Below are 15,625 nucleotides of genomic sequence, written 5' to 3'. Positions count from 1 at the left end.
AGAAGCCTATGATGGGTCTAAGGATCTCTTAGACCACCTAGAGTCGTTCAAAACCCTCATGCATTTGCAAGGCGTGGCAGACGAGATCATGTGCCAAGCTTTCCCAACCATGTTAAGGGGCTCTACAAGGGTATGGTTTAGTAGGTTGACGCCAAACTCCATCTGTACCTTCAAGGAGCTAAGTACGTAGCTTACCTTGCACTTCATCGGGTGGGCACAGGTACAAGAAGTCCACTGCATGCTTGATGAGCATTAAGCAATGAGAGTATGATACACTGAGGTCTTACATAACCCGTTTCAACAAAAAAGCCCTCTCAATTGACGAAGTTGACGACAAGATACTTGTTGCTGCATTCACCAATGGATTAAGGAAGGGGAAGTTTTTGTTTTCCTTATACAAAAATGACCCAAAAACCATGTAGGATGTCCTTTATCGAGCTACTAAGTATATGAACACAGAAGACGTGCTACTAGCTTAAGAGGAAAAGTCCAAGAAGAGGGAGAGGCAAGAAGATGCACGGCTTTACAGGGGGTGGAAAACAGCAAGGACCAGAGATTGATGGGAGGATAGACGCTCCAAACCCCCCACTGGAAGATTCGCAAGCTTCACCCCGTTAATTGCCTCGATTGATTAGGTCCTGATACAGATCAAGGACGATACGGCCTTGACATGGCCTCACAAGTTGAAGGGAGTCCCTGTAAGAGGTCTAGAGACAAGTATTGCCGTTTTCATTGTGATCACGGTCATGGTACATTTGAATGTTATGAATTAAAGCAATAGATAGAAGCCCTTATCAGACAGGGAAAACTACAACAGTTCGTCAACAGGGAAAGAACGGACCCACCACAAGAGCAGGCTACCTGGAGGGAAAACGAGAGCCCTAGGCCACCCCTAGAGGACATAAGGATGATCATAGGGGGTACCGCAACTTCCATTTCGTCCAGGAAGGCACGCAAGACCTACCTTAGGATGGTTCAAAATGTCTAGCTGATGGGTTTCGTCCCGAAGATGACATGGATCGACAACCCCGTAATTGGGTTCATGGAGGAAGATGCATGACACCTCCACCACCCACACGATGATGCACTCATTGTTAGCATATGGGTAGGGGACTACAACACTTACCAGGTCCTAGTTGACAATGGAATCTCCGCTGATATCCTCTACTACTCGGCATTCCAACAGATGAGGATTGAGAGAGAATGGCTGGTGCAGACCATGCACCGCTCATTGGGTTTAGAGGAACGAGAGTATACCCCCTCAGTGTAGTCATATTGCTCGTGACGGTTGGTGATTACCCACAACAAATCACTAAAGATATTCCATTCCTTGTCATTGATTGTTCGTATGCTTACAACGCCATAGTGGGTCGACCTACTCTCAATTCATGGAAAGTCGTAACTTCGACTTATCATTTGATGATCAAGTTCCCCAATGAGTACGAAGTAGGAGAAGTATGCAGGGACTAGGTAGCAGTGTGCAAGTGCTATATAGAAATGTTGGAAATGGACGACTGTAGGAGGCAAAAAATTATAAGCCAATCATAAAATGCCACATCAAAATTTAGTAGCAAATTCTAAATTAAAGTCAATAAATTAGATGATGACATTTGTCATCCAAATTGACATCACATTGGCATATTAAAATTTGCCACATGTCATTTGGCCTACAAGATAAAGATAAATTTCTTATTTAAAATATATAGATTATTATCTTTATTAAAAAAAATAAAAAAAATAAAGATAAATTTTCTATTCAAAATTGATAGATAATTATCTTTATTAAAATAAATTAAATAGAGATAATGATTTATCTTTGTTGATTGTTATCTTTATCAAAATATGATATAGATAAATAAAGATAATTATCTCTAAGAAGAATTTGGGCCAATCAAAAATCTACTACATACTTTCAAGCATATCAACTTAAAGTGGAGCTTATCCTCTAAAATCACTATAAATAGAGGACATCTCCTCTCATTTTTAGGAGGAAGTTTTCAAGAGGCCCAAGCTCTGGAGAAATTCTGTCTCAAGAATCTTTGAAGAACTTGAAGCATCTTTAAAGAACTTGAAGAACATTCAAAAGGATTGCTTGAAGAACTTGAAGGACAACAAATCTCTAATAAGCTTAAGGCTAGAGATTCATTGTGAAGACCGTTCAATCCATCTTCCAACCAAAGTCAAGAAGATCTTTTGTTCGAGTTCTTTGAAGTTTTACTGGAAGTAAGTTAAAGAGCCTCCATAAACTTCAACAAATCCAAATCTTTGAAGCTCAATGGATCAAGCCTCTAAAGCCCCGAAGAACTTTAACCTAAGAGCCTTCACATTCGAAGACTTCAAGAAAAATAAATCTCTAATAAGCTCAAAGCAAGAGATTTGTTGTGAAGACCATTCAATCCATCTTCCAACTAAAGGCAGGAAGATTCCTTATTCGAGTCAAGTTCAATGAAGATAGAATCAGAGGGTATTCTTTTGTAAAAGAATTGAAATAGAGATTGTACTCATTATTCATCAATACAAATTTATATTTGCAAACCATATTTCTTTTCAATTGTTTGATATTCTGCAATTGGAAAATTTTGTGTTTGCAACGACCACTTACAAACCATGACTATAGAAGAACAACGGACGGTTGCAGAGCTTGTTGAGGGGTTAGAGGAGATACTCTAGAATTGTCACCTTTGCCAGCCCGCCAATCCGTCAAGCGCTCACGACATTCCTAAGAGAAAACCAGGGTGTCTTTGCTTGGAGCCACGAAGACATGCCTGGGATTGACCTTGCAGTCATGATGCACAGGTTGAATGTATCATCCTCTTTTCTCCCTATTCATTAGAAGAAGTGAGTATTAGCCCAGGAGCGAGACAAGGCTATAGCGGAAGAAGTCAACAAATTATAAGGTGCAGAATTCATCAGGGAAGTGTACTACCCCGACTGGCTGGCCAACGTAGTGATGGTCAAGAAAGCCAATGAAAAATGGAGGATGTGTGTAGACTTCATGGACTTAAACAAGGCGTGCCTCAAAGATAGCTACCCCTTCCCGTGAGTTGATGTCCTCATAGATTCGACAGCAAGACACCAGTTATTGAGCTTCATGGATGCATTTTCTGGTTACAACCAGATCAAATTGGACGAAACTGATCAGGATAAAACTTCGTTTGTCACCAGCCAAGGCTTCTTCTGCTACAAAGTAATGCCGTTCGGTTTCAAGATTGCGGGCTCAACGTATCAGAGGCTCATGAAGAAAATGTTTGCGCATTAGATTGGAAGAAATGTCCAAGTTTACGTGGACGACATGCTAGTAAAATGCCGAAGGGAAGATGACCTCAAGGAGACCTTTGGTACCCTCCGCTCTTACAACAAGAAGCTTAATCCAAGCAAATGCGCATTTGGAGTGACGGTTGGAAAATTCTTAGGGTTCATGGTGTCTCAGAGAGGTATCGAAGTCAATCTAGAGAAGATCTGGGCATAATGGAGATGGCGCTACCAAGAAACATAAAAGAAGTACAAAGCCTTTGGCGTGGTAGCTGTGCTAAATAGGTTCGTGTCAAGGGAAACAGACAAATGCCTACCTTTCTTTCGCATGCTGAAGAAGTCCTTCAAGTGGACGGTCAAATGTCAACAAGCATTTGAGGACCTCTCTTCCCCACCGTAGCTAAGTCCCTCCAAACCAGGGGAGGAGCTATTTCTCTATTTGGTCATCTCCCCGGCTACCGTCAGTGTAGCCTTGATCAGAGAAGAAGACAAGGTGTAGAAGCCAGTATACTACACTAGCCGAGCACTCCGAGGTGTAAAGGAAAGGTACCCCTTGATAGAGAAGCTAGCCTTCGCTTTAGTGACTGCAGCTCGAAAGCTCAAGTCGTATTTCCAGGCCCACACTGTAGTTGTTTTGACAGACAAGCCTCTATGGAGAGCAATGAGTAATCTTAAAGCCGCTGGATGGACGGCGCTATGGGCAATCGAGTTGAGTGAATTTGACGTGTAATACCACCCGCGTATTGCCATGAAGGGACAGGCGATCGCTGATTTCATTGCGGAATTCACCAATACAGAAGACCAATGGGCAGATGAGCATCCTCAATGGAGTATCCACACAAATGGATCATCTAATAGGCAAGTCGGGGAGCAGGTGTAGTCCTCCACTCTTTAGAAGGGGACAAAATTGAATGCATGGTTCGTCTAGACTTCCTTACGACTAACAATGAAGCAAAGTACGAGGCTTTAGTGGCAGGATTGGATTTCGCCACAAGTGTGATTGTGTATTGCGACTTTTAGGTGGTCACAATTCAGGTGAATGGTGACTACGAATGCAAAGGGGAAAGGATGAAGAAATACTTGGAGCAAGTAAGGAAATGGGTGGGTGACCTTCAGACCAAGTTTGTTCAAATCCCAAGGGAAGAGAACGAGCAAGCTGACCGTCTTGCCAAAGCCGCATCAGTTGAACATATGCTCATCCCTAGTAAGGTACTTTCATTTTTTTAGCTTTCACCTTTGATAGATGGCATCGGTGTGTAGGAAATAGACTCGGGAAGCAATTGGACCACACCGATAGTTTCTTATTTGAAAGATGGCACTACTTGATGGTAAGGAGGCCGTAAGGAAGCTGAAGGTTCAAGTGGCACGATTTGTCCTGATAAGGGATGTCTTGTACAAAAGTTGCTTCTCCTGCTTGTACCTAAGATGCTTGAGTCCCGAGGAAGTAGATTATGTCATGAGAGAAGTCCATGAAGGGATCTGCGAGAACCATTCAGGGTTAAGGTCGCTGGTGCATAAGCTGATTCGGGCAAGAAACTATTGGCTTACAATACAAAAGGATGCCCAAGCCTATGTCAAAACCTGTGACATGTGTAATGGTTCAGCAACGTCATTAGATAGCCGGCAGAAGAGCTCGCTCCAATAAGGGCCCTATGGCCTTTTGCTCAATAGGGGTTAGACATAATGAGCCAATTCCTAATAGCTATGAGACAATTGAAGTTCCTAATTGTCGGCATAGATTACTTTACCAAATGGGTGGAAGCTAAAGCCCTGGCCAACATCACAAAGAAAAGCATACGATGTTTTGTGTGAAGAAACATCATCTGCAAGTACAGGATCCCTAGAGTCTTGGTATCTGATAACGGAAAGTAGTTCGACAACGACTCATTTAGGGAATTTTGCTCAAAGTTGGGGATCAAGAACCATTACTCCTCACACGTCCACCCTCAAGCCAATGAACAAGTCGAGGTCACGAACTGATCCTTGCTCAATATCATCAAGACTCGGCTCAAGGGGGCGAAAGGTATATGGTCAGAAGAGTTATCAAGTGTTCTATAGGCATATAGGATGACGGCCAGAACACCTACAAGTTAGATGCCATTTCAACTAGCATACGAGAACGAAACCATTATCCCAATTGAGGTCAGGCTCATAAGCTACAGGGTGGAGAACCATGATAAGAGTAGAACGTCGAAGCTATGCACCTACAGCTTGACCTAGTAGACTCGGTCAGGGCAACGGCTGAACAAAGGTTAGCGCGGTACCAGGATCTCATGGCCAAACACTACAACTCCAAAGTCAAACGCAGATATTTCCAAGTCGAAGACCTCGCCCTTGGAAGGTCATGGGCGTTACGAGAGATCCCTCCCAGGGAAAGTTGGGACCTAATTGGGAAGGACCCTATAGAATCACTTCATGGCAAAGGAAATGCACCTACCACCTAGAGACACTAGACGGACAAAAGTTGCCCACTCCATGGAACATCAAGCACCTAAAGAGAAACTACCAGTAGACGATGGCACGAAGAACACCACTCCTCATTTTCAGTTTATATCTTCTTAGCTAGTTTTTTACTATCTACAGTAATTTTTAGGCCTGAAGGGCAGCTTTTTCATTTTCAAGAACAATTTTTGTTTTATGCACGTGTTTATCACAATAAGAGGTGATATTCAGATATGTCATGTATATATACATCTCTACAAAACTATATCTATTATTAAGTCCATGAGTGGATGGGTTCATCCCAAGGGATGCCTTGAAAGTATTAAGTCCTTAAGGGGACGGGTATGCCTTGAAATTATTAAGTCCATGAGTGGACGGGTTCATCCCAAGGAATGCCTTAAAATTATCAAGTCCTTAAGAGGACGGGTATGCCTTGAAATTATTAAGTCCATGAGTGGACGGGTTCATCCCAAGGGATGCCTCGAAATTATCAAATCCATAAGTGAACGGATTCATCCCAAGGGATGCCTTGAAGTTATCAAGTCTTTAAGCGGACGGGTTCATCCTAAGGTGATAGGCCAAAAACATATTGACCCCTTGTGATGGATTAATTAATTAATTAGACAAGTTTAATTAATTAATCAAATTAACATACAAAATACGTGGTATCACGAACAAATCACCAAATAACTGAATATGCAGCAGAAATTAAATGACGCGGTCGTTTGTTTACGAATGGGGAAAACCTACACGGTATAAACCCTACTGGGTGATTTTAAGGTCACCACTCCTGAGAATCCACTATTATCAAAACAAGCGATTACAAGTAAAGGAATTCCAATACCTTATACCAACCTACAGTTGAACCCTTAACTTAATACCCAATTGGACTTGTTCTGAAGTGACAATCTTTCCTTGTATTGCACGGCTCCTAGTACATGACTAACCAAAAGATGCGCGGATCCCAGTAAGCAACTTGATCACCAACTTGAGAAAGATGTTGGCTGCAAATTTTTTGAGTTCATCACACGATGAAAATCATGAAGTTGCTTGGTCACAAAACCCTATGGTGTACAAAACACAGTAGCTTCTTGAAGATGAACTAGGGTAACTAGGTTTCTGGTCACACTTTTTTTCACACTTGTGCAATTGTGCTCTTGTGCAATTGTGCAACCTGTGACAACCCTTAAAATAATCCTTATATAGATTTAGGGTTGTGAGAAAAGAAAACCTAAACACATACTCACGGATTGAATGAAAAACAACTCTAAAAAACTGAGTTTCATAAACCTCGATAGATATCCATCTATGGAGATAGCTGTCAAGCCACGAGCTTCAGCAGCTTTTAAACCTCGATAGATACTAGTTGTTGAGATTTAAAATCCAGCACTTCCTTACTTGATTCTTGGATAGACTTGCATGGTTTTAACACTTGAACTTGAAACCTTGTTCCTTGAAGTATTAAACACATCCTAGATCTACCCAATCACAAGTAAAGTACGTGTTGTCAAAGGATTAGCCAATACTTAAAATGTTGACTTATGTTTCTAATATCAAATCACATATGTCCTAACACAAGGGATGCCAAGAATTTATCAAATCCTTAAGTCGACGAGTTCATTAGTGAGTCCTTAGGTGGACAGACTTGTCCCAAGTCCTTAGCGTACGAGTACACCCAAGTAGACAGATTCATCTCGAGGATACCCTAAAATTCACTAAGTCCTCGAGGGGACGGGTACACCTATGTGGACGGGTTCATCCTTAAAGTTCACTAGGTCCTTAAGGGGATGGGTGCATCCTAACATAAATGCTAGTCTCGAAGTGGAAGGACAAACGCATGTCTTAAAGTCAGGAACCAACACATGGAAAAAGTATAACAATACTAAAAACAATTGATACGATAAAGAAATATTAAATAAAAGCCTATAAAAAAGGGGGGGAAATGTTTACAATTAAGCCCGAAAGCAAGAGGGCACCAAATATTGTTTGAAAACGAGACGGGGTACACAAAATTTAAAAATTACAAAAAGACTAAGTAGAAGGAGCATCCAAGGCAAACTGGTTTTCAGCATGTTTGGTAAGAGGGTCTTCAGCAGACGGGACCGAGGGAGTGACGACACCATCAGGAATGGGTTGAGCAATGACCACACCTTCGTCTTTATGAACTTGCTCCTCTGTATGAGCAGAATCATCAGACTCTTTATAGACGGTATCACTACCTGCAGGAGTCGTCGGCACTGGGTCATCTATGGAGATCTTGGACAAGTTAAGGTCTGAGTAGACAGACCCAACTTACTTCAAGCAATCGTCAAACCCATCACCGTAGTAGATGGCGCATGCATCAGTAAAGGACTGAGAAGCCCTGAACTCCGCCACGGCGTCCGCCTTGGCCTTCTCCGTCTGCTCACGAAGGGTCATCAGCTCCATCACCAAACCTACCTTAGCTTTCTGTGCTTCCTCTCAGAGATGGGATTCCCCCTTCATCTTCTCAGTGACAGCGGTTAGCTCTTCATTGAGGGTATGGATGGCCTCTTTGTATTGATCCCGCTCTTTGTTCTCAATCTCTTGAAGCTTCCTGTACCTACGGATCACCCCTTCTTGGGCAACGCACCTATCTTAAAGCGCCTTCATGTGCACCAATGCCTGAAACCAAAACAACCATTAGCAAAAGAATAAACAAAAGAGAGAAACAAAGTCTAAGGAAAGGAGCATACCCTAGACAGATCGAAGAGACCCGACGCCCCTAAGTCCTCAGTCATCTACACAGCACAAGGATTCAGATCTGTCTCCTTGATGATTGATTCAACCATCTCGACTACATGTTCCTTATGCATGAGCAGACGATGAATGGCTCCCTGAGCGACGAGACCCTTCACCGTCATCAACCCTTTACCAGCTCTATGGCTTGGTTTAGGAAGCGAAGGCTGCTTTGATTGCTTATCAACAACAGGAGTACCCAATCCTTTCTTATTCAGACGATTGTCCTTCCCTTTGTTATTTTGCTTGGATGTCCCCTTAACAACGACCTTGGAAGCTGACGTCGAGGCCTTCTCTTTCAATTGCTATTTGCGCACTGCAGCTGACTGCCTCACCAAAGCCCTTTGCCTTCCTGCTTCCATTTCCGCAAAGGATAAGGGACGAATGTTAGAAGAGTAGATGTTAGTACAAGTAGGAATGAACGAAAGGAAGTGGGTGCTTACGACGATGGGAGTAGGCGTTCAATTACTTGAGCTGCAAAGGTTGGCTTAGGACCACCATAGTAGGCATAGAGTGTGTCTAGAGTGATGAGGTCCTTCCACTTCCGTTCACCAAAGGGGATCTCTAGTACACAACAGATGAAAGCCTCCTGCTCATCGGTTATCTGTGGACGGACACTAATTGAAACAAAGAAAGCAACAGACGACGTTAAATATACAAAAAAAATAAATGAATAAAAAGTAAGAATGTAAACGATACTAAACCTAAATCCTTTACAATACCCCAAGTATTGTTAAAGCCATAGGGCATAGTGTCTCACTCCTCCCAACGGCATACCCAGTTCATCCCTTGGACCAAAAAATACCTATTTTTCCAATTCCTATTCGAGTCAGGCATGTCTGACACCAGCCTAAGCGACATCTTCCTTGTTGCAAAGTGATAGATCCCCTGGGATGAGGAGATGTGTTGGGGTCTATAGCAATAAAAGAACTTGTCCAGAGTAAGCCAACGGTTCCCACCGCTAAGACGACCCCAAAGTACTTCAGCTCTTATAAATATTCTCCAAGCATTGGTAGGTATCTAATTGACAGACAAACCTAGATAATTGGCTAGTTGACGGTGTAGTTCTGTCAGTGGCAGTCTCAATCCCGTCGCAAACATGGCGTTATACATGCCAACGTCCTCGGTCTTCCCAGAATAGCACCGTTCAAACTTCCTAGGCAGACGAATAGGGACATTCTTGGGGATTTGATGATGATCTCGAAGGTTCTTGAATATTTTAGTCGTCGTCGTCGGATAAAAGTCATTGACTGTCCAAATTACAGGAAGGATGAAGGGATGGGTTCCATCATCCTCTTAACTTCCTGAAACTGTTCCCTCAGAGGGTGTCCCCTTGTCATCCTCACCCTTGTCTTCGTGATCCTCTTCCTCACCCTCCTCTTCCTCTCCGTCCCCTTCTCCCTCGTCATATTCATCCTTCACATCTCCCTCATCCTCTTCCTCGTTCTCATCACTCAAGAACTGGGTAGACAACTCCCTTTTTGGGGACCTAGGGTAACCTTCCTTAGGACGACGCCCTGACGGAAAGACCTCATCGTAGCCCGCACCCTCATGAATTGACGAGGACAGTTCACTCATCGCTTCCCTATTTGACATCTATCCACTTACAAGCGATGGAGGTATTGTCTAAGAACCTATCTTGACGAGGTCTCAAAATGTAAGAAGTGGAGATGGATACAAAGATATAAATCAATACGAGGAGGAGAAAGCTTACGATAATAAGTGGACAGGTTGAAAGCAACGGCCCATTTGATGGTTGACGACAGTAAGATGACAGTGATGAAGGCGACAGAACGACATCTCTCTTTCTCTCTCTCTCTTATGGCTCGCAAAGATGACATAAGGAAAAATAGGAGGAGGTGATGAACTGTTTAGGGGGAGAAGGAGCGCAGGAAATGAAGCTATGCTTTTGATCAGAAACGAGGCCAACCGGCTTGTGCCACATGTCCTAACATTGACTAAAAGTTGCTCCAAAGGCCATTAATGACAACATTTTTTTTCCCAAGAAATGACAATAAATGATAATAAAAAGGCTACATGTCATTATTACACTCCATGACCCGTCAGCTAAACCCGACGGAGCCATGGAGTAGGGGGCAACTGATAAGGGTGCTCTCATAATGAGATTCAAGTCAATGCATGAAAGAGAGGCCGACAGTCCCTCCGAACCCGTCGGCTTAATACTAGCAGACAACGGTGCCATATGGCTAACTGCCCCATGACATCTGACAACACATCTACATGAAGTTGACGGGAAGTCTTCGGACGAGGCAAGAAGCTGACGGGAATAAAGAGGCCGACGAAAATAAAGAGGCCGACGGGTCCAGCATAGCCTAGCTTGACCTCCAAGAATATCTGTATAAGGAAATGTCTTGCACTCTATGGCTAACTCTATTCAAGGGAACTTTTATAAGGAAAGGATCCTGCATGATGCATGTATTAATGAGGATCTTCCCTACAAGGAAAAACCCTCTCTAACAAGAAAAATGAATGTCAGCCCTACGCTACTATAAAAACCATAAAAACCCTCACAAATCAAGGTACGCATAATTCACTTCAACTCTGACACTCTAGAGTTGTAAAAGTTCTCTAACTTAACCTTCAGAGGATATTTGACCGGTACCACACCGGTACTCTCTGTGAGGTCCCCTTCTTCTTTATTGCGTAGGTTTTGTTTAGAGCACGTGAGGACTGTATGACTTACTGACGATTTTTGTTATTATCAATACTTTTACTAGACTTACATTCTATATACTCTGTTTTAGTCCTAATTAATTGAAAATTTTTAAATTCTAGAACTATTAGGAAATGATGAGCTTAATCATATAATCATAAGTCTAACGACGACTTTGTAAAAGCCCAATTATTCTACTACCAAAGACGTTAACCAAATTGCCAGTGTGTTGTTGAAAAAATCTGCTCTTACAGTAGGTACCTTGTATCGTGTTTGGTCATCCTTTCCGTTCAATGTCTAGCTGAACATGTGGTTCAAGTACCGCAGCCAATTTTTTTTTTTTTTTTTTTTTTTTTTTTCTTTTTTAACCCTATATTGGTGGGTGGAAAATGTATATGTAATGGATACGAGGATATAACACATGCCATTGCAAGTTGAAGTAGTTAAGAGATTCATATTTTTGACCAATTTTGACACTACTTTTATAAGAAATATAAATAATTGTCAAAAAAATAAGTTACTTTTTAATTTTTTTATAAAAATATTTAAAAAATATTTTCTTAGTCAAATCCATTAAATTTTCCCTTTTTATTTTTTAATCTACGAAGTCAAGCAAAATAATTAGTCTCAAATCTCAATGGGGTGTGACTAGATGCTGTAAAAAATAAGCATTTATGCAATTATATTCACAAGGGGATGCTTTGTTGAGATACCAAAAACCTAGTAAAGCAAACAATAAACTAGCAATTTCAGCAACAAAACGCAAGTGAGATGACAAAAAGAGAACAATAATATAACGATAGACTTTTAGAGACTCGTGCACTAGCACAAATACTTTATTTATAATTATGTTACATAGATAATTACATTAACACATTACTTTCTCTCTAATTACGATGATTATATATTTAGATTGGATGGTTCCAACTTCAAAGTGCAACGCAATTGTTCCTTAAAAAAAAAACAGAGTGCAACACAATTAGTTCACCAACTACATACAATCCCAACCCACTTGTGATACTGATAGCTACTGCAATCAAAAGAATGCTTAATATAAAGCATCTAGAAGCTGGCATAGTTGTTTTGTAAGTGTTGGAATGTGATTGTTCGTTTGGTCTTTTTTTTATGAGACCTTTTGCTTTGGGGTGAATAAAATAGTCTTATTGTGAAATGAATCATATCTCAATTAGTCAGCATACATGACGACGGGTAAGAGTGGATACCCAACATCTGGTATTGAGTAAGAGAAACGCATAATATTATAAACATTTATTAATTTTGATTCTTCAAATCTTTTGAGGTCAACTGAGCTTTAACATCTCATTTGTCTAACCCAGAATCAAAGATTGTCATACCATTGTTGTTTTTGTTTGAAGGAAAGTAGTACTTGAATAGTTGAATTATGAGGTCCACTCTCCAATACCAATATTGCCTTTTTTTTCTTTTTTTAATTAAGGTAGCGTGTATATATATAATATATATATTTTTTATACAATATAGAAATTCTATTATAACATAATTTAAGTGTATATGTTTGTAAAATTCCCTTTATGGAGATTTAAACTTCGACTCTTAACCCCCCACATCTCACAAACACTTATATTTGTAGAGTAACAATCGTACCAAGGGTATACGGCAATTTGAGTAATGTCAATTGTAAATTTGTGATGACGTTTGATTATCGTATTAATCTCTTTAAAAGAACAAGAAATTTAAGTAATTAATTTGAAACTTAAAGTTTAGCTGTCGAAAAAAAGAAAGAAAGTAAAACATAACATACAATAACACAAGTTTGAAGAATATAGACCACTTGGAAAAAAAGAATAATATTAATCAAATACATCAAAGTTTTTCAACAAAAAAAAAACTGAAATAATAGAATATATTTGTAGAGATAGAAATAGAAAATACTTTTAGAAATAGTTCAATTTTTAAGGAAGAAAAATTATCTTCAATAAATTTTAAAGAATAAATCATACCACCACATTATAGAATAATCATATATTCTTATGCATTGCTTACGTTTGCAACTATTTAAAGTTAAAACTTTGAAGTCCCACTCCTTGATACCAATATTGACTTTGATTAGTGTTATGCTAAGATATTAATAATGTACCAGAGACTTGAGACCATTTCAATGCAGCAGGGAAATAAAATGCTTCGGTATCACTAAATACTTGTGTGGGTTTCGGGGTTATTATTGCAATGAATGTATTATTGTTTATATATGTTTTGTTCAAAGCTTATATAACAACTTATTAAGATTAAAGTGTTTTTAAAATTATATCAAAGTCCAACCAATAATAATTTGTAATACATGTGTACACATGCCTATCTAGATAAATGAAAAAAATAAAATAAAAAAACAAACAAATGGTCAAGATGGAACAGGGCCACGTGGCCTGAAGCTTGAGTAGAGATATCTTTTAGACTCGTCAAGAATTTTCTATATAGCATGTTTCTAGTCATATACAAAGTAGTATGAAGATTAGATAATGAATAAAAAAATGTCGCACTGCCCAAAACAACTAAAATCATGAATTTGAGTCACATCTTAGGACTTGAAAATGTGACTTAAAATCGCATGTTGATAGTGTGTAAATGCAGGTATATGTTCAACAGAATTTTCCCAAAAAAAAAAAAAAAAACAGGTAAAGATGCAAGACAAAGAAAGGCCGGATTGATGTTTGGTTGTCCATGTTTCCATATTTGGGGAAATACAGTGATAGTTCCTATGCTTTTTCCAGTTTCCACCGCATGATTTTTATCAGAAAAAGGAAGTTAAAAGAGGTCAACAAGCATGGGGGCTTGAGTAGAGTTGTCCACTTAAGGAGGTGATGAAAAGTGCAAAATTGCATTGGTCAAAATGACAAAATCTAATAATTTTCAATTTGGAAATGTGCAGGGGAGATTAGTGGCTGCAAAGATACGGGGTTGTAGTGTTCGGAATCCAATAATGCTAACTCATTCTCACACAACTATATATGCTACTGATGTTGTTAACTTATATATATATATATATATATATATATATATATGATGTTATTCTTCCAGCTGATAAGGTTGGAGTTGCTTTCATGAAAATGGTCTGTTGCAGAAACCTGAATCCTTTGACTTTGACATTGATTAAAGTCCATATAGATTGGAGAAACTGGACTTTCAAACTGAGTCAATTAAGTCACATGGATATATCGAACCCATCTTTGAATTTCCCTGCTGGATGTGAGCTCCGTGTGTCGCTCGGACCAGCTTTACTGAAAAAGAGAGATTATTTTGATTGGCAAGGTGAGAAGACTAATGATAGAACAGCTCTTGTGATGCCAGTGGAATGAACCTTAGCCAGTTGACATCTCACTCTCACCCTGATAATCTTCTAGAAGTTGTAGTGGCCAATGTTTGCCAAAGTGGTTTTGATGTTTGAGAGTTCCAACACCTCTACATGTTTAGACCCTAAATTAATTAGGGCTTAGTTAATTTTAGGATAATTTAATAATTTAAGGCCTAATTGTGCACGAGTCACAATTAACATAAGCATGCATGGAATAATATCTATAACAATACAACCAGAGAGAATTCCAATCACAATAATACACGGATGTGTTATTGAAGAGAAAAATCCGATTACCGAGCATAAAAACCTCTTCGCCAGCTCACCACTGAAAGTGATCCACTAGAAGAAATAGTTTTAGTACATCTTACACACAAAACCTCCAAGCTAAGAAGTAAATAATATTCTCAAGCGCTTTAAGCTTTTGCTCGCAACTGACTCATCGAGTCCTTTTTCTCTCTAATCACCGGATCTGTAATTGAGCTCCAATTACAATCTCCATGTCTCCTTGGTTGTTCTGTGGTGGCTCTGATGCTTCCCAAGCTCCAATCAACACAATAACTCTGAAAATTAGTTTATATATATGTGATGGATTTAATCTCCTCCTTAGGATTTGGCATTAATGAGAGGAAGAAAATATAGAGATAGGTCTGGGTTTTGCTTTAGGTTTTATAGTTTCTCTCCAAATCTTCAAATGGGAATTAGGTCTTGCAAATTCATGTTAAATGGGGCGCCTTAAATAGCTAGGTAGGCAAAGGGGCCGTAATAGCAAAAAATATTTCATAATATAATTTTCTAGGGTAGTCAAGTTCACACATACGAACATGATATGAATAAAGGGCGAACTCATTATCCAGCAGAATTTCAAACCTAAAGTTTGTATCTTAGTTCATCTTTGGACTTCGAAGTTTGTAGGAGTGAAATCCTCTTCAGTTGTCCTCCATTTTTTGCATTTTGACCACTTAACTGTACAAGCCCAATACAAGTAGAAGCCCACAAAATTACATGAAACAATGAAATTTTGAGACCCTAAATACAAATTAGCCAACACTACAAGACTTAATGTTAAAAGTGAGAAACCATTCTATAAACTATTGCAGTCTCTATTAACAACAGAAGTCAATCCAAATCCTTCTAGCCATACTATAAGCATATTATTACGTGAGTAGCTT

Source organism: Castanea sativa, chromosome 12, assembly GCF_040712315.1.
Source record: "Castanea sativa cultivar Marrone di Chiusa Pesio chromosome 12, ASM4071231v1".
In the NCBI taxonomy this organism is placed as follows: domain Eukaryota; kingdom Viridiplantae; phylum Streptophyta; class Magnoliopsida; order Fagales; family Fagaceae; genus Castanea; species Castanea sativa.
This window is presented reverse-complemented; position numbering follows the sequence as displayed.